The sequence below is a fragment of the Physeter macrocephalus genome, chromosome 11, assembly GCF_002837175.3.
Source record: "Physeter macrocephalus isolate SW-GA chromosome 11, ASM283717v5, whole genome shotgun sequence".
NCBI classification, from domain to species: Eukaryota; Metazoa; Chordata; class Mammalia; order Artiodactyla; family Physeteridae; genus Physeter; species Physeter macrocephalus.
The window spans coordinates 176,695,364-176,720,022 of NC_041224.1; positions in this window are offsets into that span (position 1 = coordinate 176,695,364).

Sequence of the window (24,659 nt, forward strand, 5' to 3'; positions counted from 1 at the left end):
CATTTGGTGGTGTATATATGTCCATGCCACTCTCTCACTTCGTCCCAGCTTACCCTTCCCCCTCCCCATGTCCTCAAGTCTATTCTCTACGCCTGCGTCTTTATTCCTGCCCTGCCCCTAGGTTCTTCAGAACCTTTTTTTTTTTTTAGATTCCATATATATGTGTTAGCATACAGTATTTGTTTTTCTCTTTCTGACTTACTTCACTCTGTATGACAGACTCTAGGTCCATCCACCTCATTGCAAATAACTCAATTTCATTTCTTTTTAAGGCAGAGTAATATTCCATTGTATATATGTGCCCCACCTTCTTTATCCATTTATCTGTCAATGGACACTTAGGTTGCTTCCATGTCCTGGCTATTGTAAATAGAGCTGCAAAGAACACTGAGGCACATGACTCTTTTTAAATTATGATTTTCTCAGGGTATATGCCCAGTAGTGGGATTGCTGGGTCATATGGTAGTTCTATTTGTCGTTAAATCTACAAACAATAAATGCTGGACAGGGTGTGGAGAAAAGGGAACGCTCTTGCACTCTTGGTGGGAATGTAAATTGATACAGCCACTATGGAGAACAGTAGGGAGGTTTCTTAAAAAAGTGAGGGTTTTAAATAAAACAGTCACTACCTTAAATAGACTCATCCCCAGGAGAAAAGCTCGAGCATTATGTATGATTTATACGTGCAATGCTTTTACTGAACCATATTAAATGAAGCTAATGTTAACAAAATCTGAGTCAACCTATGTAACAGGAGAAGCTAGGCCCGGCGTTGTAACATCCGGCCTCTACTGAGAACAATACTGTGACAATATCTTAGTCCACTTTTCCCCCGTGGAAACTGAGGCTCCGGAAGTTGCAGTGATGCTTCTAAACCCCATCACTCAGGAGCAGCAAATTTGTGGTGGAATCCCAGGCCTTCCGTTTCAACAGCGTCTTACCACGTTACAGGAGCCGCTCCCCACCAGCATGTCTTTTACAGTGGTAGTAAATAGCTTATATTTCTATCCTGAATTTCTCAAAGATAGTATGTCTGAGAGAAGGAGGGTCTGATCCAAAGAAATCAATCTAGTCAACTAACGTAAACATGCCTCACTCTTGAGAAAATCCAGTTTCCAAGCCCCAACCTTGAAACCCAGAAGCTCTGTTGTCACCTTTCTGCCTTGTCCATACAAGACCAAAGGTTAGCGCCTCTTTTAAAGATTTCTTTCATGAAGAATCAGCTAAAATGACGGCAGAGCTTCAAAATTGCTCCAAGATGGTTCTGAAGTCTTTGTGTGGACAACTTTTCCATTCGGTGGTAAAACTGGAAAGCTTTATCACTCTTTTATAACTTTCCATATAATTTTTATGAAACCAAACAGCCGGCATCAAAGACTGTGGGCTGAAATCGTGCCTGTGATCACAACCAAGGAGCAGAATCCAGTCCTGAGGATGGGAAGGCTCACATCTGGCACGTGGCCTCCCCAGATGACTTGGCCAGAGAACACAGCCCAGGAGCAGGCAGATGCAGGAGAAGCCTTGAATTTAATAGTCATGCTCGGGTACCAAACCCAGCCATGAAGATGGAGGTGCTGAAACATGCACCCTGCATCCGCACTCCCCGCCTATCCATGAACCAGGAGAGATCATGAAAGAGAAACAGAACTTGGAGGCAGGTCGACACCAGGGGTCAGCCGGGAGGTCTACCACCTCGTTGAGCAGCTACAGATGCTGAGGCCCCGATGGCCCCCAGTGCTCTGTGCAACACTACGTAAAGGATGCAGAAAAGAGTGCAGAGCCTGGAGGTGGTCCATGCAGGGTCCCAACTCACCCTTGCCCTCTTATCAGCTGAATGACAGTGGGTGAGATATTTCACCTTTTCAGCTTCAATGACGACAAACCGCACAAGGCAACTGTACTACCAACTGTACTACCACCAAGCAGGGTTGACTCTAGGGTTAGAGAAAAAGTATGTCAATTATTAGACACCATAAATGGTGGCTGTTATTGTTAGGAACACGGAATAAGGGGAAATATCCGTCTGATAGTTGAGATTGTTGGCTTTCGAAGTCAGAGGCACCTGGATTGAATTCTGGCTCTATCAGTAATTGTTAAGTTGAGAACAATTTATTTTGCTTTTCTGGGACTCTGGTGTCTCAGCTGTGAAGTGGGAGGGTGTAGCAGTACCTACCTGTAGTGGGTTGAATGGTGCCTCATCACCAGAAGATAGCCCAACCAGAACCTGTGAATTGATCTTATTTGGAGAAAAGTTCTTTACAGATGCTATCAAGTGAAGGATCTTGAGATGAGACCCTCCCGGCTTATCCAGGGTGGCCCCAAATCCAATGACAAGTGTCCTTGTCGGAGAAAAGATAGAGGGGGTTACACACCAACACAGAGGGGCAGCCCACGTGAAGACGGAGGCATACACCAGAGTGGTGTGTCTACCATTCAAGGAACAAGGATGACCAGCAGCCACCAGAAGCTGGGAGACAGGCATGGACCAGATTCACCTTCAGAACCTCCAGAAGGAACCAACACTGCTGCCACCTTGATTTTGGACTTCTCTTTCGTGAACCGAGTGAGAATGAATTTCTGTGACTTCAAGCCCCTCAGTGTGTGGTCATTTGCTGCAACAGCCTTAGCACAGAGCCTGGCCCATGAGAAGCCCTCCTGGACATCAGCCTGCAGAGTCAACAGAAGGGCAGTATCTTAGCCTTCATGGCACGAACCAGGAAAATACACACCCACAGGCCTCCCCAGCCACACATAGCCTGCTACCCACACCCACACATAGGTGGTTCCCCAGGGCCTAGAAGGATCTTCCTTGTCTAATACCTCACCATATGTCAAGTGGAGTCGAGAACCATCCTGATTTTGTAGCTGTGAAGGCAGTGTGGTGAAGGGCACATAAACAGCAGAGCTGGAATGCAAGCTTATTTCAAATCCTGATCATCAATCAAGTAGGTTTTTTCTTCCTTTTGCTTTGATTTGCTTAGGTTGAAAGAGGTGTGTGTGTGTGTGTGTGTGGTGTGTGTGTGTGTGTGTGTGGTGTGTGTGTATGTGGTGTGTGTGTGTGTATGTGGTATGTGTGTGTGTGGTGTGTGTGTGTGTGGTGTGTGTGTATGTGGTGTGTGTGTGTATGTGGTATGTGTGTGTGTGGTGTGTGTGTGGTGTGTGTGTGTGTGTGGTGTGTGTGTGTGTGTATTTTAAGTATCGTACAGAAATTCTTTGCCCTTTTGACAAGCCCCCTAAGATATCAGTCTCTGCCTGGGACACCCTGGTTTTGCAACAAGGCTGGAAGTGTCTCACGTTGGTCCCAAGCATCCTGAAACGGCATTCTCAGAATATTCTTGTAAAGTTAGCTGTAGTTTACCTTAATGGGTAGAGAAGGGAAAGTTCGTACACATCCTTCTGCGGTTGTTGAAAGAGGAGTCAAGTTCTAAACCCGCGCCTGCGAACACATGCACATGTGCACACGCACATACACACCTGCGCACACACAGTCACTCACTGCCCTCTGAAGTTAGGGATGGGGGCTCTGACACCAATCTTTGAGATGCAAAGTTCAAACTGCAAGTGGGCATTTCCAGATGTACTGTATCCTTCAACCAACCTGTCTGAACGACAGTGGAAGCTCTTATAATAGCTGTGAAGGTTCCCACGGCTGTTTCAGGAAAGACGTGGAGCGTGTCGCAAGGCAGGGGAACGTCCACCCGCTCGGTATCCCCCTTGCGCAGGTCTGGCCCACGGCGCTGACCTCTCTGCACCCCTGCCTCTACCTGGGAGGGTACAGGCAGCCTCTCCTGCATCCCCCACCTCTGTAATGACATGGCAGGAGGTGTGAGCACCACGCGGCACCTCCCGGAATGAAAGCAAGACTCAGGAAGCCGGGGGTGCACGTGGGTGAGCACGTGCCTGACCAGGCGGAGCGGGGCTGTCATTACCGTCCCAGTCATCGTGGTTGAGAGGCCGGCGCTGCGAGAGCCATGTCCCTCCAGGACATCCGGTCCGCTCTGCTGTGCACCATGGGGAGTCTGGGCAGCATCCAGAGATGCCCACTGCGTGATTTTAGCCCAGACCTCAGGGCCCCCTGCAGACCCACGCCCCCCCGGTGGGGGGGCTCGTTATCCATCGAGCTCTCCATCTCCGCACAGGAAAATTTCACTTCCCTCACGCTCTTCCAGAAAGTTCCTTCCTCCTCCACCTTCTCCTCCCAAACATGTCCTAGAAGGGATGCGGGACCAGTTCACTATTGCACAATAAACCCCTGCAAAGAAAGCCAGAGCCCTTTCCACCGTGCCTGCCGCCGTGAGATCTGGACACCTCTCACCCAGGCCCAGCTGTGCTGCCTCTCCAGCTGGTCAGGGGTGACCCAGCCACCAGCCCCGGGCTCTGAGAGTGGACATCATGGCAACAGCCTTGTACAGTGGGTCACACCAGGGGGGGTGAGCATGGCAGACACAGGCACCCCCCCCACCCCCGCTCCTGTGTCCACACCCATCCTCCCCCAACTAGAGCTTCATTGTTTTGGTCTGATTTTTCTTCTCTTGGGAGTTTCACTCCCTCCTCCTCTTGGTTGGAGCCCCTTGTTCTGAAGGGTCTTGGGTAGGTTTGGGTTTGACACCCAGCTGTGCTGTTTTCCAGCTGTGTGATCTTCAGAAAGTCAAACTCTCTGTGCCTCAGTTTCTCCCTCAATGAAGTGGGTTGAACACTGTCACCTTGAAGGGGTGCTGAGAAGATGCATCATAGGACAAACAGCGTGGGACGTCTGCCTACAGAAGCGCTGATCCTGGCATGCCTGTTGGCTTCTTATCCGGTTGAACTTCACACCAACAGGCTTCTGGCATCTCCATTTGAGAGACAAACGGCGACTCTGCAAGGGGAAATGAATGGCCCATGATGTGGGGCTGTGCACACGTTTGAAAGGGCTTTGGGAATTATTAGGAGTTTACAGCTGTCGGGAGTTTACTGACGCTCTAAGGGCATCTTCAGCACGTGGGTGCTGAGAACGATGGAGACTAACCCGGGGCACCCACACCCGCCTTGGAAGTCCAGCTTGAGAAGGGAGGGCACATGGAGGGGCCTCTGCATTGGGGATCAAGGCCAGCGTCGCCCTCTGACCCACTGTGGGCCCCTGGACAAGCCATTACCCTCTCAGAGCCTCAGTGTCCCCTTGGGGGGCCCTCCGGTGGTCCTTCCTGCTGCATCTGTGAATGACACATGTGCTCATGGACACGTGTCCCTGAACATCCAACCAGGCATCATGGACATCACGCAGGATGGAGAAAGCCCAGGGTCTGTGGGAGCTCACAGTGGGGCACCCCCCAACCAGAAGGGCAAGGAGGACCTCTCAGAGGAGGCTGAGCCGAGGGCTGAAGAACAGCAAGTTTTCCAGGGAAACATGGAAGCCCAGGGCAGCCCAGACAGAGCGACAAGGAGGGCAGGTCATGGCATATTCACTGACCACACCTGTTTTTGTGACCGCTGGCACCTGAAGCTCCCACCTGGATGGCGTCATCCCAGCTGCGTGACCTTGGGTGGCTTATTCAACTTTTCTGTGACTCAGGTTCCCCATCTACAAAATGGGGATGATGGTAGTACGTACGTCAGATGGTTGTGTATGAAGTTCAAATGCACTAATCCATGCAGAGCACTTAGACCAGGACTGGGCAGGCTCGGCCGAGCAGTGGGTCAGGTATGCGGCATCACAAGCTAACAGATGCTCCATCCACACACACCCCCGCCACCCAGAATCTCCCAGAATCTCCACGGATGTCCCCGCTGGAGCAGGCTGGCCCACACGGCACTCGGGTAGGGTGAAAGGATGTCCACCGTCGTCCTGAAAAGCATCTGAGTGTCCCCCACCTGTATTTTGCTCTGGCTATTTTATAAGCTTCTGGTGTCATATACCCCTGGCTTTTCACTCCTGCACCGTCTTAGTCAACTCGGGAGCCTAAACGTCAGTTGAGTTACATCAACTCGGGTTGATGTAACAAAACACAATCAGCTGGGAGCTTACACGACAGACATCTCTTTCTCACAGTTCTGGAGACTGGAAGTCCAAGATCAAGGTGCCAGCAGATCCGTAGTCTGGGGAGATCTCTTCCTGGTTTGTAGACAGCTGCCTGGGTGGTGAGGAGAAAGGGAAAGCTCTCACATCTCTCCTTATTCGGCACTAACCCCATCATGAGGACTCCACCCAATGACCTCACCTAATGCTCATTACCTCCCAAAGGCCCCACCTCCAAACATCACCGCGTTGGGGGTTAGAGTTCAACCTAGGACCTTTGCAAGGATGCAAACATCTGCCTCCATAGGACGCACACGCCTTGTCCACGTCCTGCCTCCACCTGGACTCCCTTTGCTTTTTGCTCCTTTACTTTTGCTTTTCTATTGCTGCCCTCTAAGAGCTTCTTGTTGGGAGAAATTCCAGACACCATGTTATCCAGGGGTGGAGGGAACCAGTGAAAGCAGACAGAGAAATCACAGTGAGACTTCACTGGGTTTATGTCTCAGAGATGTTTTTCTCATCCCCAGACAGTGACTGAGGGCTGAGCATGTTCAGAGTCCTGTGTGGGTCCCCAGGACACAGAAGTGAGCAAGGTGAATGAGAGCCAGGCCTTGCCCTCAGGGAGCTCAGACATGGTGTGGACACAGCCAGCAACCAAGCACGACAGAGCAGGTGAGAGATGGCTGGACATCCCCCAGATCCAGGCAGCAGGCCCTGCTTTAGGAGCTCACCTGGGCCAGTCCTTGCTGGCAGAGGATGCTTACCTAGGAGAAGCAGCATTTCCGTCAACGGCCAGACCCAGACCACAGATGTACTACCTTCGGCTTAGAGTGTTCAAAAATTTTCAGTTGACTTATGGTTACCAAAGGGGAAAGGAGGGGGATAAATTAGAACTTAGGGATTAACAAATACACATTACTATGTATAATACATCAACAACAAGGACCTACCATATAGCACAGGGAACTATATTCAATATCTTGTAATAACCTATAATGGAAAAGAATCTGAAAAAGAATATATACACGCACACACACACACACACATATGTATAACTGAATCACTTTGCTATACACCTGAAACTATCCCAACATTGTAAATGACCTCTACTTTAAAAAAAAATGTCAGATGTCATCTGACAAAAATCAGATTTCACATAAGATCCGACAGCACAGGCCCTTCCCAGCTACATGTCCTCAGTCAACTGGAGCTAAACAGTAGCCACCCCACTTAGACAAGACATGCCCCCTCCAGTCTGGCAGACTCCCCGCCCCACCCACTCCAGTTAACTTATTCCTCCTGCCCGGCTCCTGTAGACATTTGAGTGGGCAGCCTCTGGTATCACAGATTTCAGCAGTGCCATTAACCAATTTCTGTTTGTTTTATTAACCATGTCACCATGTGACTGGTCTTCAGGGAAGTACCCCCAGAAGTCCCAGGATCCACTTGCCTTTGTACAGAAGAAACACGCTGACCAGAAGGGCTTAGGGACTGGGCCTGCTTCCCATGTTCGCGTTACGTTTACTTGAACTGCACAGCAACTCATCAAAGTAGGGGCTGGTCTCATGTCACAGTAGTCAAAGCAGAGTCTGGAGGAGTTGGAAGACTTGCCCAAGGTCATCAGCCAGTAGGAGTCAGAGCCTGGATGGGACCCAGGAGTTCTGTCTCCGTGTACGGCAAGTTTCCACCACATCACAAGGGCTGCCACCCACGTAGAAAGGAGAGCCGGCAATCCAAGGACCTTCCAAACCACAGAGGGTCCAGTGTCACCCAACTGTCCCCAGCAGAGCAGTCAACTGATGTTCAAATGATTTTCATCTGTTCCACAAATACTTCTCTGAAACCCCAAAAGTTTAAAGTATTGTATATAGGAAAAACTTCTCTTTCACGCACACACACACACACACACACACACTGACTTGTTTGTTAAAATACACTCAAGCATCACCAGCCCCTCCAGCCTGGAGACAGCCCGGCAAGCATCAGCCCGGGGCTGCCAAAGGGACTTTTGTTTCATATTAAGCCAATCTGGTCTAGATCAGAGACAAGGCTGGGATAATGTCTCCAAATGAAAAAGCACAACCTTTGAACAGAATCTCCCAATCAACAGTCATCAGGGGCCGGGGACTGGGGGTCTGAGGTCAGGACATGTGTGGCATATCCTGTCACAGCAGGGAGAAGAGAAGGTATCGGAGGGGAAATGATGATCGTTTGTGATGACCTCAGATTTGGAGAACATCTCTCCTCTCAGGGACAACTGCAGAATGAGTGAGTCACTCACTCAGCCCTCGGCCTGGTTCAGGGTGTGTGAGATGACAGAAGGCCCAGCCCCTTCCTGCAGGAAGTCCTGGTCTAGAGGGAAGAGAAAGGTACAGAAATGAGGGATGGCAAAAAACTGTTCCTCCCAAACGTGTCCTCCCCTTCGTGCCTTTAAACAGCCACCATCAGGAACGCAAATTGGTGCAGCCACTGCAGAAAACAGTACGGAGATTCCTCAAAAACTAAAAATAGACCTACCGTATGATCCAGCAATCCCACTCCTGGACATTTATCCAGAGAAAACCATAATTTGAAAAGATACACGCACCCCCATATTCACTGCAGCACTCTTCACAATAGCCAGGACATGGAAGCAACCTAAATGTCCATCAACAGGGGAATGGGTAAAGAAGATGTGGTACATGTATACAATGGAGTATTAGCCATAAAAAGGAACGAAATAATGCCATTTGCAGCAACGTGGATGAACCTAGAGATGATCATACTAAGTGAAGTAAGTCAGACAGAGAAAGACAAATATCGTATAATATCTATTATATGTGGAATCTAAAAAAATGATTCAAATGAACTTATTTACAAAACAGAAATAGACTCGCAGACAGAAAACAAACTTATGGCTACCAAAGGGGAAAGGAAGTGGGAAGGGATAAATTCAGAGTTTGGAATTAGCAGATATTATATATAAAATAGATAAACAACAAGGTCCTACTGTATAGCACAGGAAACTCTATTCAATATCTTGTAATAACCTATAATGGATAAGAATCTGAAAAAATTCATATATATATATATATATATATATATATATATATATATATATATGAATCACTTTACTATGCACCAGAAACTAACATCACATTGTAAATCAGCTATACTTCAACTTAAAAAATAACTAAATTAACTGCCACCATCCACCCAGGTGGGAATGTCCAGCCCTGGTGTCACACCTGAATCTTCTGTCTCCAGCACCGTCCACTTCCAAGCCAGAGGGGCCCAGCCAACCTCCGGAACAGATTTCTATTCCTTCTGCTCCATACCTTCTCTACCTCCCAGCCTGCACCTTCGTCGGGGCCACCAGCATCTCTCACCTGGGCTCCCTGCTCCAACCCCACACCAGCCTCCCAGAAACCTACCAGAGTCCGCAGTCAGATTCCCTCCAGCCTCTGACCCTTCAGTGACTTCCCAACACGCATGCAACAACAGGGAACCCCCCTGCACACATGCTCAGCCCCTACCCCCCGCACCCAACTCATGGCTCTCTGCACTCACGAGGCTCAGTCGCCCATACCCCTCGACAGTGCCGGTTCCGGCTCTTCTCACCCACGGCCTCCACCCTTCCCAATCCCCCAGCCTGGGTGCCTTTCCTAGGGGCTCTCCAATCCGCCTGATCTTTCTGATCTCTCGGACCCTCCATCGGTGGGCTTCTTCTCCTTGAAGAAGCCTCCCTTGCCCGCCCTACGTGAAGGAAATATTTATCCCAGCATCTTTTTCATGTCATAATCATCCTTATCACACTTTGGGAGGGGAGTTTACTTATGTGTGTGTGTGTGTGTGTGTGTGTGTGTGTGTGTGTTTCTTCCTCACTAGACTAGAAGCTCCTTGAGGGCAGGAACATGGTTTGATTTTACAGCCCAGGGGTGTTTAGAACAGTAATAGTAACAGAATCTTGTAACTGAGAGGGAACTCACCCAGTTATTTTGTTCCTTTTTATGGCATGAGCTACACAAATCCCCTTTGCAGCTCCTTAGAAGCAGCTAAACATCATCTGCTTGGTTGCTTCCCATGACAAGGAACTCATGCTCTCTCAAGACAGCTGACCCCATCCTTGAATGACTTTGATTATTAAGAAGGTCTTCCTCATCTGGAGCCAAAACTTATATTCTGCAGTTTCTACTCCCTGGTACTCAACCTGTCCTTTAGGGCCTTTCAGAATAAGCTTCTTCTCTACTCCCTTCAGTGGCGCTCCAGGTGTTTGAAAACAGTGAGCTAGTTCCTCTTGAGTTTTCTCAAAGGGAATATCTCAGGTCCTCTAACTCCTCCTCATATAACTTCTTTTGGAAATCTTGAACACCCTTGGCCACATTCCCCTGTACCTGCTTATGTTTCCTTACAACATCTTAACTGGCCAAAGCCAACAGTCCCGTCATGGTCTGAGTAGGATAAAGTAGAATTTTTACCTCCCTCCTCCTAAGTACTATACTACTGTTATTGCAACCAAACCATAAACTGCTTTGGTGCATGTCTGTAGTTGGGTTTCCAAGAAGTGACCTTGAGGTGAAGATTCATGGGCTAGGGATTTACTACAGGAATCTCCCAGGAGAAACTAGCAAGAGAGTAAGGGAAGGAACCCAGCAAGGCTGGGAAGCCCCATGAAGGGCAGCTCCAGACTGACCCTGAAGGGGGTTCTCAACTCTGACACCAGTCTCTCATTGGCTAAGGAAACCCCAGCGTGTTGTAACCTCCCAGGCGGTTCCTATTCTCTTCCTGGGATGTCAAGGTAGCTCTCATAGCCTGAGGGCCGTCCCCAAAGAGAGGCACAGGTGTGTCAGGTCAGAAGCCAAAGTATATGGAAGCAAAGGGAAGGGTGGGTCTGAAGGATGCAAACAGGGCATCAACAAGGTCCACCCTGGAGCGCCGCCCAGCTTATATCTCCCAATTGTCCATCCACCCCCCTCAGTCTCTTTCTCACAAATTCCCCCTACTCTCCCCCTTTTCAGTCTGTTCTTGTGCTGTTTTCATTTTAGACACAAGTACATGACCACATGTTCGTCCTTGCATCTTTTAAACTTCAGTGCCTGCTTTAGCGAGTCAAGATAACATTGAACCTTGTTTCTATCATCTGCTATATTCATTATCCTCCCAGCTTTGTCCCACCTGCAAATCTGATTCAGATTCAACTACCTTGTATTGAATGTCTACTATTTGCACAACACTACATTTAGCCTTTCTTTCATATATGTATATCTTTATTTGAGCTGTGACCCTCCTGTTCTCCCTCTGAGTCCATGAAGGAACATTGCCCTTTGTGACTCAGAACCTACCTTTGACCACAGCTGATCCAGGGTCAGGCATCCAGAAGAGGACCCCACCCAGGACGAGAACACACCACAAAGAAATCACAAGGAATTGTTAAAGGATTTAAAGATCCAGCACGGGGACTTCCTGGGCAGTCCAGTGGTTAAGGCTCCGCACTCTCAATGCACGCGGCACAACGTCAGTCCCTGGTTGGGGAACTAAGATCCCACATGCTGCACGGTGCAGCCAAAATAATAATAAACATCTAACATGATCTGTAAGATAAAGATGCTACTCAGTGCAATAGGAAGCATAGCATAGGTACCAGAGACCATAAGAAGTGGTGGGACCTTTTCTCCAACACAGAATGGCCTTCTGGAAAGCCTGTGATGATGGAATTTCAACAGTGATGCACCCTAGTTGCATGGGAGATAGGCAGCCTCTTTGCCGTCTCTCTAACGTGATTTTCCCATCCATAAAATGAGGATAATATTAATTGTGCCTACTTTATAGGGTCGTCCTGAGGACTAGATGAGACGATTGCTCTGTGAAAGATGCTGTAAAGACGCTGAAATGCTCTGTGTGCACAGCAGGCAGTGATAACAATGTAACCGACATTTCCTACCTCTACCTGAATCCCGGGCCCTCTTACTCTATTTTAAGTTTCCTTCTCTGAGGCCAGTTTTTTTAAAGGTCCCCTTAATAACTGGTTTTAAATGCAAATAAGAGAAAGGAAACAAGTGGATAAATTCAGAACAAAAGAAAAAAAAAGGATTGTTTAACCCTGGATTACAATCACGAAGTTGTCAAACAAATCCCGTATCATAGACTCTGACAGACCCCACGTTAATTTCTAAGGTCAGTGTCGAAAACAACGACTTTCTAATGAGGTTAAAAACATGTAATAATTCTCCAGGCAATTAAATGAATATCATCCGCTTCATCTCACCCTGAATTTGTCATTTTCAACATTTCTTCTAAAGGGTAGAATAACTCTGTTGGATCCGATGATATTTCCCCCAGTTGGATGGTATCCCAAAAGTCCCAGGACCATAGAATCTCAGCGAGGACGTAAGATGTCATCTAGTCTGAATCTCTCATTTCAGGATGGAGCATTCTGGATGCAGAGAGAGGAAGGGGACTGCCCGTGGCCACAGTGGCAGAACCAGGGCTAGAACCTACACATGCGTTGTAGATCTTGTATGAATTGAGAAGGCAGTGACCTGCATAAGCACAGGGTTTAAAGCTACTTCAAGGCAATTCAAAAGCTCTCTGGGCAAGGTGCTCAGCCCTCTAACAGCCTGCGGCCTTCACTTGTGAATCAGAAGGAAGTGAATGCCAAAGCAACCTTGAAAAAGAAGAACAAAGTTAAAGGGCTCACGCTTCCTGATTTCAAAACTTACTACAGCATTACAGGAATCAAGACAGTGTGGTACTGGCACAGGGATAAACATATATATATCAATGGACTAGAAATGAGAACCCTGAAATAAAGCCTTTCATTTACGGACAATTGGTTCTTTACAATTAAATTGAGAAAAAAATAGTCTTTTCCCCAAATAATGCTGGGACAACTGTATACCCACATGCAAAAGAATGAAGTTGGACCCCTTTCCACACACATATACAAAAATCCACTCCAAAATGGATCAAAAGCTAAATGTAAGGGTTAAAATTATAAAACTTTTAGAATAAAATGTCAGAGTAGATCTTTGTGAGCTTAGGTTAAGCAATGTTTTCTTAGATATGACAACAAAAGCACAAAAACAAGGACACAAAGGCACAAGCAACAATAGGAAAAAAAAACAGATAAACTGGATTTCATCTAAATTCAAAACTTTTATGCTTCATAGGATATCTTCAAAAATTGGAAAGGCAGCCCACAGAATGGGAAACATTATTTACAAACCACATATTTGATAAGGGATTTTAATCCAGAACATACAGCTCACTCTTACAACTCCATAATAAAAACATACATAACCTAACTTTAAAATGAGCAAAGGATCTAAACAGACCTTTCTCCACAGAAAATATACAAGAGACCAATAAGAACATGAAAAAATGCTCAATATTGTTAGTCATCAGGGAATGCAAATCAATACTACAATGTAACACCACTTCACACATACTAGGATGGCTGGAATCAAATGGATGGACAATAATAATTGTTGATGAGGATACAGAGAACTCCCATCATGGGTGGAAACGTAACACAGAGCAGCCCCTTTGGAAAAGAGTTTGACGCTTTCTCAGAATATTAAACACAGAGTTACTGTAGGACTCAACAATTCTACTCCTAGGTATACACCCAAGAGAAATGAAAATGTACGTTCTCACAAAGCTTGTACGTGAATGTTCATAGAAGCATTATTCATTGCCCATATTTCAAAAGTGGAAACACTCAAATGTCCATCACCTGATGAATGGATGAATAAAATGTGGTGTAGCCACAAAACGGAATGTTATTTAGCAAAAAAAGGAATGAAGTTCTGATACATGCTACAACATGGATGAACCTTGAAAACATTATGCTAAATGAAAGAAGCCAGTCACATAAGGCCTCATATTGTATGATCCCACTGTTTTTGAAATGGCAAAAACAGGCAAATCCATACAGACAGAAATAGATTAATAGTTGCCAACAGTTGGCAACAGGAGATGAGGGCTGTTGGTAGGGTAGAGTTTCTTTTTGGAGCAGTAAAAATGTTCTAAATTGAGATTGTGAGGATGATTGTACAACTTTGTAAATATACTAAAAATCATTGAACTCTACATGTCAAATGAGTGAATTTTATGTATGTGAAATATACCTCAAAAAGTTCTTTTTAAAAGGAGAGGGATAAATTTAAACATTCATTTATTCATGATTCAACATTCATTGAATGACTGCTATGTTCTAGGTTTTGGGATACAATAATGAATCCACCCTATATTCTATTGGACGATAGAGACAAGAAGCAGTAAACAAACTATGTGGGCCAAACCCCACCTACTGTCTGTTTCTGTAAATAAAGTTTTATTGAAACACAGCCATGTTCATCTATCTATGTATTGTCTGTGGAGGTTTTCCTACCACAATGGCAGAGACCATACAGCCCACAAAGCTGAAAATATTTGCAGGCACGCTTTGTTTTATTGCACTTCACAGATACTGCATTTATTGTAAATTGACGTTTTGTGGCAACCCTGAATCTAGCAAGTCTATTGCTGCCATTTTTCCACCAGCATTTGCTCACTTCATGTCTCTGTGTTTTGGTAATTCTTGCCATATTTCAAACTTTTTCATTATTATTATATTTGTTATGGTGATCTGCAATCAGTGATCTTTGATGTTACTATCGTAACTGCAGATGTGGTGGAAATAGCAAGAGAACTAGAATTAGAAGTGGAGTCTGAAGATGTGACTGAATTGCTGCCATCTCTTGATAAAACTTTAATGGATGGATGAGCAAAGAGAGTGGTTTCTTGAGATGGAAACTACTCCTGGTGAAGATGCTGTGAAGATTGTTGAAATGATAACAAAGGATTTAGAATATTCCATAAACTTAGTTGATAAAGCAGAGGCAGGGTTTGAGAGGATTGACTCCAATTTTGAAAGAAGTTCTACTGTGGGTAAAGTGCTATCACACAGCATTGCCTGCAGCAGAGAAATTGTTCATGAAAGAAAGAGTCACTCGATGCAGCAAGCTTCATCGTTGTCTTACTTTAAGAAATTGTCATGGCCACACCAATCTTCAGCACCTACCACCCTGATCAGCCAGCTACCATCAACGTGGAGGCCAGACCCGCCGCCAGCAAAAAGATTATGACTCACTGAAGGCTCAGGTGATGGTCACCATTTTTCAGCAATAAAGTATTTTTAATGAAGGTATATACATTGTTTTCTTAGACATAATGCTATTTCCCATGTAACAGACTACAGTATTATGTAAACGTAACTTTTAATGCACTGGGAAACCAAACTACTCTTGTGACTTACTTTATTGCACTATTCACTTTGCTGCGGCCACCTGGTACCAAACCTGCAGTATCTCCAAGGTCTGCCTGAACTATCTGTCCCTTTATAAAAAGTTTGCCAGCCCTTGTAGTAGAGTATCAGGTAAAGAAACGTGTTACAAGTTCACATAAAACAGGGTAAATGATAAGAAGTGGCTGGAGCTGCTATTTTAGGTAGGGGAAGAGAGAGGACTTTCTAAGAAGGTGGCATTGGAGACCCCAAATGAGGGGATGGAGAGAATCATGTGACCCTTTAGGTGAAAAGTGTGCCAGGGAGAGGGAACAGAAAGTGAAAATGTTGGGGGCCACTATAGCAAGACTGTGTCCTGGGAGCCATATGAGCTACAGGAGCCAAACGGGGATGAGTCACAGCTGGGAGCAGCCTCCCGAAGGTGTCACGAGCCCACGACACCACCCAAGCCAGGAGATGGTAATGGCTGAGATAATTTCAGAAACTCTTAGGAAAGCAGACACATTTTATTTTGAGATGGGAGGGACTCTGAACCCAAAGAATCACCAACAGCCATTGATGAGAAGTCTGTTGGGTAAAGCTAGGCTTTAAAAAAAACCATCGATATATATGTGTTAGCATACGGTATTTGTTTTTCTCTTTCTGACTTACTTCACTCTGTATGACAGACTCTAGGTCCATCCACCTCACTGCAAATAACTCAATTTCGTTTCTTTTTATGGCTGAGTAATATTTCATTGTATCTAAGGAAAAAAAAGAAAAAAAGGTCATGAAGAACCTAGGGGTAAGACGGGAATAAAACACAGACCTGCTAGAGAATGGACTTGAGGATATAGGGAGGGGGAAGGGTAAGCTGTGACAAGAGGGGTGGGATGGGGAGGGTGGGAGGGTGGGAGATGCAAGAGGGAAGAGATATGGGAACATACGTATATGTATAACTGATTCACTTTGTTATAAAGCAGAAACTAACACACCATTGTAAAGCAATTATACTCCAATAAAGATGTTAAAAGAAAAGACAAAATGAAAAAAAAAAAAAAACATCGAGATCAACCCCACTAGTCAGTCAGGACCATGGAAACTACCAAGGACCATGTAAGGAGTGCTGCAGGGTGAGGCACAGCAATGGCCATGGAGAACCTAAGTTAGAAAAGTAACTTTGTCATTTACTGGCTGTGTGATACAGGAATGGATTTATTTATATATGTTCTTATAATGGGGACTTGTTATCTTATCTCAGGTAAGGCACCTGCCCTTTCCGAGTCCCAACTTCCTCAGATATGAATGGTAATATCCACTTCCCAATATATACAATTGCCCATCTTGAGACCCAACATGAATGACTCCTCCGTCTGTGCTGTGGAAGCGGAAAAGGACTGATCGTCAGGGTAGCTGACAGTTTACACTCTTGAAGGCAACTCCTCTTGAGTCCCACAAGTCTCTGAGGTCAATTGACAAATAAACGCCCCAAGTAGAGTCATGGGCGCGCTCTCCTGCCTAATCTAGGATAAGAAAAACGTAAATATCACCACTTCACATCTGCAAGCCTCGAAAATTAAAATAAATTAACGCTCTGTAGGACACACTGAAAACTCCAATTGCATTTGTTTGCAAGGTCACTTTGGAGACAATGTCCAGAACGTTTCAGAAAAACGTCTGGATCCTTGTGTCATTTCAAGGTATGGCCGTGCACTCTTTCCTATTGATCTAATACAGATTTGGGAGAATGAGAATGTCACCCTGCAGGCATTGCACCCACCTAAACGGACCTGGTGACATTACAGCACAGGAGATCTGCAGGGTGACCCTTGCATTGGTGAGTGAGCAAAGGGTTCGCCTCTCGTTGGGCAACTGGCATTTCAGAGACACAGACCCTGCAGTTATTTTAATAGCAATGAAGTTCACTGCTGCTGAGATGAAGAGGTCTAGAAGGAATTGCTCTGTCCGCTCTGCCTTGAAGAACTCTTTGGCGCCAAAGTCTCCAGAGATTAACCCAACCCCCTTCAGCAAATGGCATCACCACAGAATCCAATCTGACTCTGAGGGCCTCCTTCCTGCTCCAACAGAGAACAGCTGCATTCATCATTGGAAATTCTCCCCAACCTAAAGGATCATGTCTCCTCCTTCTAACTTGCCTTCCACAAATCCACGATCCACTGGGAATCACGAGATCCAGGACGTATCCAGCTCATTCTTGTTCCCAGGACGAAAACATTTTCTAAAGTGAAGGAATTCTTTGCCCAAAGGAAACCTTGAGTAGAATGTATCTGACCTGGGGATATAAGACAGGTACAAATAGAGATGCTCTGGATAAATTGGTGGGTGTGGGGTTTCACCCCTGCCCCGCAAGTCTATGTTCCTCCCACTTCACTCCAGGGTCTACTGAGCACACACCACCCCCCGCCCCGCCCCACCCCTCCCCAGGGATCCAGAAAGCACAATTTGAAAACTACAGTCAAACCTAATTCTTTCATTTTACAGGTGGGAAAACTGAGACCCAGGGAAGGAAATTGTCTTGCTCAAAGGCCACGGCAATATCCGGTCCAGGTCCTGGTTCCATTCGTTGAGGAGGTGGCATATATTTTCTGTAAAGGGACAGATGGTGAATATCTTCAGCTTTGAAAGCACATGGCCTCCACCACCGCTGTAGAGTGCAAAAGAAGAGTCATCAACAATACATAAACTAGTGGGCATGATTGTGTTCCAATCAAACTCTCCAAAAACAAGTGATAATTCCTACACCCATGTTTATAGTGACATTATTCACAGTAGCCAAAGGTGGAAGCAACCCAAGCATCCCTAGAAGGATGAATGGATAAACAATATGTGGCCTATCCATAAAACTGAATATTATTCAGCCTTAAAAAGAAAGGAAATTCTGATGATAATGGATGAACTTTGAGGACATTATGCTAAGTGAAATAAACCAGACACAAAAGGACAAATACTATAGGATTCCACTTATAGAAGGTACCTAGAGCAGCAAATTCATAGAGACCGAAAGTAGAATGGTGGTTGCCAGGGGCTGGGGGAGGGCGAATGAGGATTGAGAGTTTAATAGGTACAGAGTTTGAGTTTGGAAAGATGAAAAGTTCTGGAGGTGGATGGTGGGGATGGTAGCACAATGTAATGTAACTACACCACTGAACTGTACACTTGAAAATGGTGAAGATGGTAAATCTTATGTGTAGTGTATTTTATCACAATAAAAAAATAACAATTAGAAAAAAGTGATGGGCCAGATTTGGCCCATGGACTGTAGTGTACCAATCCCTGTGACAGTTCAGGCTACTTGTCTCTGGATGGAAAGGTGATCAGACAGCAGATAACACAGAGGATCATGGGTGTGCCAGGGGAGTGGGATGGGTAGCCACTGGCTTTTAAAGTAGCTGCCATCCATTGAATCAAGAGGTCGGTTGTGGGTCAAATAAAGTTAGACAGTGGCTAGAACCATCCACTTTCACCCACTCTGGCCACAGCCAGACTAAAGCCAGCAGTTTTCATGGCCTGGCAGAGTAATCAGAAACCAGGCTTCTCATCAGGCTAAGTGAGATTTGCATTTTCCATCCAAAAACCACCACTCAATGGCAGTATGCTTTGGGGCAAGGATCTAGCACTCTGAGCCTCAGTTTCTCCAACTATAAAATGAATTTCTTGTACCATATGATCCCTTAAGTTAGATAATAAACCTACTGTGCCAAGTTATGCTAAAATTTATGTTATAAAAAAATATATGCAGGGACATCCCTGGTGGTGCAGTGGTAAAGAATCCTCCTTCCAATGCAGGGGACATGGGTTCGATCCCTGGTCAGGGAGCTAAGATCCCACATGCCATGGAGCCCACAACTACAGAGCCCACACACCTGGGAGCCTGTGCACCACAACTAGAGAGAGAAAACCCGCAGGCCACAACTAAAGAGAAGCCCGCACGATGCAACGAAGAGCCCACGCGATGCAACAAAAGATCCCACATGCCGCAACTAAGACCTGACACAGGCAAAAAGAAAAAGAAAAGAAATAAATAATTTTTTAATATGTGCAAAGAAACTACTATATGATAAAAGCTCGATAAGGGTTATCTAATTTCTTTCTGTTTGGGGGCCTTAAATTATCAATAACTAACGAGTAGAGGACTCCCTGAAGGGAAAAGAAAAATGATTTTTTTAAAAAAAGGGCAGAAGAATCCCCAAAGAACTGCCATGGCTGCTGAGATGGAGCCATTTCTAGGAGTATAGAGAAAGATGGTGAACCTTGAATGTCATGCAAAGATACCGGTTGTTATAATCAGCAAAACACATGAAAACTTCTCCCTGAGAACAAAATAATTTTTTTCAGCTCAGAAAATGTGGTCAGTCAAAAGAGAGAGAAGTTTAAGTATCTGCCTGCTTCCTTTTTATTATAGACTAAATATTTGTGTTTCCCTAAATTCATATGTTGAAGCCCTAATCCCCAATGTGCTGATATTTGGAGGTGGGGCTTTGGGGAGGTAATTAGGATTAGATGAGTTCATGAGGGTGGGGCCTTCATGATAGGATTAGTGGCCTTATAGGAAGAAGAAGAAAGAGATAACTCTCTCTCTTCCATGTGATGACACAGTAAGAAGGCAACTGTCTACAAGACAGGAAGAGTGCCCTCACCAGCACCTAACCATGCTGGCACCCTGATCTAGAACGCTCTGCCTCCAGAAATGTAAGGAAATAAATTTCTGTTGTTTAAGCTACCTGGTCTATGATATTTTATGTCAGTCTGAGCAGACTAAGGTGCTCTCCCTGCCCAGAGTTTTAAAAAATATATATTTCAATAGCCAATTCCAGGGCCCCTGAAGTTTATTTCAATTCCCCTTCAGCTATAGAGACTTAGAGATAACAGTCAAGCAAACATGGAATTAGGGAGGTTTTAGCATCTCTACCATGAGCCAGGCTGTCAGAGAGAGGGCAGCTCCTAGGACAGGAGTATCTCAGATTGGGTTGCCCCAGGAGCAGACCCAGTAAGAGAGAGAGGTAAGTGAGGCAGGGAAGAAAAGACATTCATGAAAAGGTTGTTATTAAGTCAGTTACCACTGTGGGCAACTAGCACTTAATCCTACTGGGAAACTGTGGGATCCAATGTAGAACACGTGCCTCAGAGCTACCCCAGATGCAGTGAGAGAGCTGGGGTATTTATAACCCCATGATGTCAGTCATTGTGGAGGTGGGTGGGTACCAAGAGCAACACTACAATGAAACAGTGGTGTTGCCTCCTGTTCGTTTTATTTTTATACTTATTTCTTTTGAATACATTGCAATAGGGGAAGATCCTCTCTTCAAACTTACAAAGCCAAAGACTCCAAAGGATAAGACCAAAAAGCAGAGAAATGATAAATAGTCAATTAACTAATTATTAATTCATTTCAATGATTACTTGCAGAACCCAACCATTAATCTAAGACTGAGGACTCACCCTGGACTTGTGCTCATCTCCCTGACCCTCCATGTCCAACTGGCTCCAGAACTTGGACATTCAATCTTCTTCTTTTTCCCATTCACTGCCACCTCTCCACCCTCATGGGCCTTAGTCATGTCCTAACCAGTCTCCCTGCCTCTCTTCTTCCCTATCCCTACCCTGCGACCACCAGAGAGACCTTTAAAAACCATGCATGTTATCAGTTGTTCCCTGGCTTCACACTCTGATGGGGATGCAGGGCGATATCCTATAGCCCTCCCGACTGACCCCAGCCCAGCACTTAGCTCCTCTCCCGCCCCTTGGTTCTGGTCCCACCGACCTGCAGGTGGCCCCCATCCCCAACTCACCCCTCCACACTGCTGGCTCCCTCTGTCTGGATTTTCTTCCCTCTTCTTCCCTCCTCTCTTCATCCTGGAGGGCACAGCTCAGACATTGTCTCCTCCAAGAAGCCCCTCTGGGTTCCTACAATATCCATGCCATGTCCAGCACTGCACTTAGGAAATCATATTTTGACCGTTCTGGAGGATTCTGGTGCTCCTCTGGATGATCACAGGAATCCAACCTTCTCACGCCTGAATCCCAGCCTCTGGTCCAAGTCTTAACCTCCAGCAGTGGTCCTGCCTCTGTGTTTGCAAAATACTCTCTGTCCCTGTATTCTAGCTTTGTTTTTCTCCTTTCCTTGCTGAGGGTGGGGGAAGACCTGTCTCTTACTGCCAGGACTAAAAGTAGAGACGCATATTTGCTGGTCACCTCTTTGAGTGCTCTTGTGGTACTTGGAAAGGAAATGATTCTGTCCCTAGCTAAATGTGAGACTCATTTAGCTAAACTTTGCTGCCTCCCAGGGACTTCCAGAGCTGACCTGAGCAAACCAGACCCAGCTCTGAGCACTTCCAGCCGAGGGCCAGTCTTGCGGGCATGAGGGCTGGCTGTGGGGTGGCTCAGGCAGGCCGGTCCACCATACCTGCCCACCACAGAGGCGACCACAGGCTGCAGGGCCTGTTGTAAACACGCAGATGGCAGGACGACGGCCACAGCAGAAGCCGTGGGGCCTGCTCTGGGGCTCCGCCTCCCAAACCGGTAAAGCTACATGCACACCCCTGTGTAGACTCAACCAGAGGGCAGGCCCCCTCTCCCGGCACCTTGGGGGCAGGGGGGGTATGGAGGTACCAAGAACAGGGCCCCATCCTTTCTGCTTTCCTTCCTCCTTCCCTCCCTTTTCCTTCCTTTCTTCCTTCAATAAATATAAATGTTTAGTCAGCCCAGCCCTGGCAGGCCCTCGGATACATACAGCAAAATATTTTGATCCCATAAATAATTTCTTTTCACTCTGCCTTAATAACATGAATACAGCCACACCCTGTTTTCGGCTCAGGGAGATGTACTGGTGAGAGGGACAGATACACTCTTTGCTCTCATGGAGCTTAGAATGTGAGTGACAGGCAGGCTCAGACAGTACTCAAATACTCCCACAAATAAACATGGAGCTACAACCGTGGTATGTGCTGAGAAGGGGAAGGGGATGGGGTTAAGGGACAGAAGGACAACAACAGTAATAATAACAGCCATAGGCATACATCCCTTACCCTGTGCTGGGTGCTGCGCCAAGAGCTTGATCAGTATTTCTTCACAACCACCCTAAGACTTAGGCACTCCTATCATCCCCCTTTTAAAACAGAAGCACAGGAAGGATAAGAAAATTTCCTAAGTTCACCCAGCCATGAAGGGGTGGGGCAGGGGTTCATCAAACACAGAAAGGCTCACTGAGGATGGACATTTGATCAGAGCATGGAAGGGTGAGTGGGAGTTTACTGGTGGAAATCTGGGCCATTCCAGGCAGAGGAGATCCAGGGCAAAGGTCCTGGGGCAGGCGCCAATGCAGGAGGGAAGTACTCTGAAGATCTAAAAATTGAGTAATGAGCCAATTAAACCAAGGGATTGGGCTCTTTCTCTTGATTCTACATCCCTAGTAACTGTAGGTCTCCACTGGCTCTTCCATCACTGCACTGAGATACCATGGGTTTGCCCCTCTGCCTCTTCTCCAATGGCCAAGCTCCTATGTGTTTGTGGGGGAGGGAACAGAAAAGACCCTCTTGTTTCACTTTGGATTTCCAGAGCCTAGCACATGCCTGACAAATAGTAAGTGCACGAGAAAGGTTTGTTGGAGTCATGCATAGCTGCATGGCTGTCCTCCACGATATGGTGAGATCTGGTGGATGGAGCAGGTGCAAAGACAGGGTGCATGATACGCTCCTTCAGCTCCCTGAAAGCCCCCTCAAGGAGCTCACAGTTGAGGAAGGAGAGAGATTTATGAGACTAAATGCTATGTGGTGCCATGGACTGGGTCCTAGAGCACAAAATGTCCTGGAAAAACTAGAACATCCAAATAAAGTCTGTAGTTTAGTTCATGGGAATGCAGTTTTCTTAGTTATGACAAATGCACCACAGAGATGTGAGGTGATAACGTTATAGAGAACTGAAACTGGAGGAGGCGTTTATAGGATTTTCTGTAAATTCAAAAGTATTCCAAAATAAAAAGTGTATTTCACAAAATTGGGAGACAATTAGGAAAATTTGAATGTTGCGTAGTTGCTACTATTAAGGAATCATTGTTTCTTTTTCGGCCTGATATTTGTATTAAGGCTCTGCTTCTCATTAAGCTCTTATCTGTTAAAAAGATACACTGAAGAATTTACTGATGCAAATATTTTGCTTCAAAAATCCTGAGTGGGTTAGGGTGGGGTGTAGCAGGAGAGCGCTTATACAAATAACTTAAGATTGGCCCTAAGCTAATAATAGTTGAAGCAAAAATGGGTACAGGGCGATTTATCTGTATGGGTTTGAAATTGTCTACAATAAAAAAAATATTTTTTATGTTAACTCTATTAGATAAGTACCCACCTAGCAATGGGATTGCTGGATCATATGGTATTAATTCATGAAATCAGAATCTCAAAGAGATATGCACACACTCCTATGTTCATGGCAGCATTATTCACAGTAACCACGATGTGGAAACAACTTAAATGGTCATCGACAGATGTTAATAAAGAAAATGGATAAAGAATATATGATATATATACTCAGCCTTAAAAAAGAAGGAAATCCTGCCACACGTAAAACATGGATGAACCTTGAGGAAATGATGCTAAATGAAATAAGCCACACACAGGGAGCAAATACTGCACGATCCCACTTATATGAGGTTTCTAAAATGGTCACACTCGTAGAAGCAAAGAATAGCATGGTGGATGATGGGGGGGGGACAAGGGGGAGGAGCTATCAATGGGTATAAAACTGTAGTTATACAGGATGGCTAAGTTCTAGAAATCTGCTGTATGACATTGTGCCTGTGGATAATAATACTGTACTACAGTATTATTACAACACTTAAACATCTGTGAAGAGGGTAGAGGTCATATTAAATATTCTTTATAATATAATATAATATAATACAAAATTAGTATAAAGTAAGCACTAGACCCAGGTTGGATGGGTTCAAAGTCTCACTCATGGCTATGATGTTTAACCTTTCTGAGGCTCAGTTTCTTCATCTGAAGAATGGCCTCATTAAAACACTACCCCATAGAAGAGGGAGGAACACTCCCAAACTCATTCTACCAGGCCACCATCACCCTGACACCAAAACCAGACAAAGACGTCACAAAGAAAGAAAACTACAGGCCAATATCACTGATGAACATAGACGCAAAAATCCTCAACAAACCACCAGCAAACAGAATCCAACAACACATTAAAAGGATCATACACCATGATCAAGTGGGGTTTATACCAGGAATGCAAGGATTCTTCAATATACTCAGATCAATCAATGTGATACACCATATTAACAAATTGAAGGATAAAAACCATATGACCATCTCAGTAGATGCAGAAAAAGCTTCTGACAAAATTCAACACCCATTTATGAAAAAAACCCTCCAGAAAGTAGGCATAGAG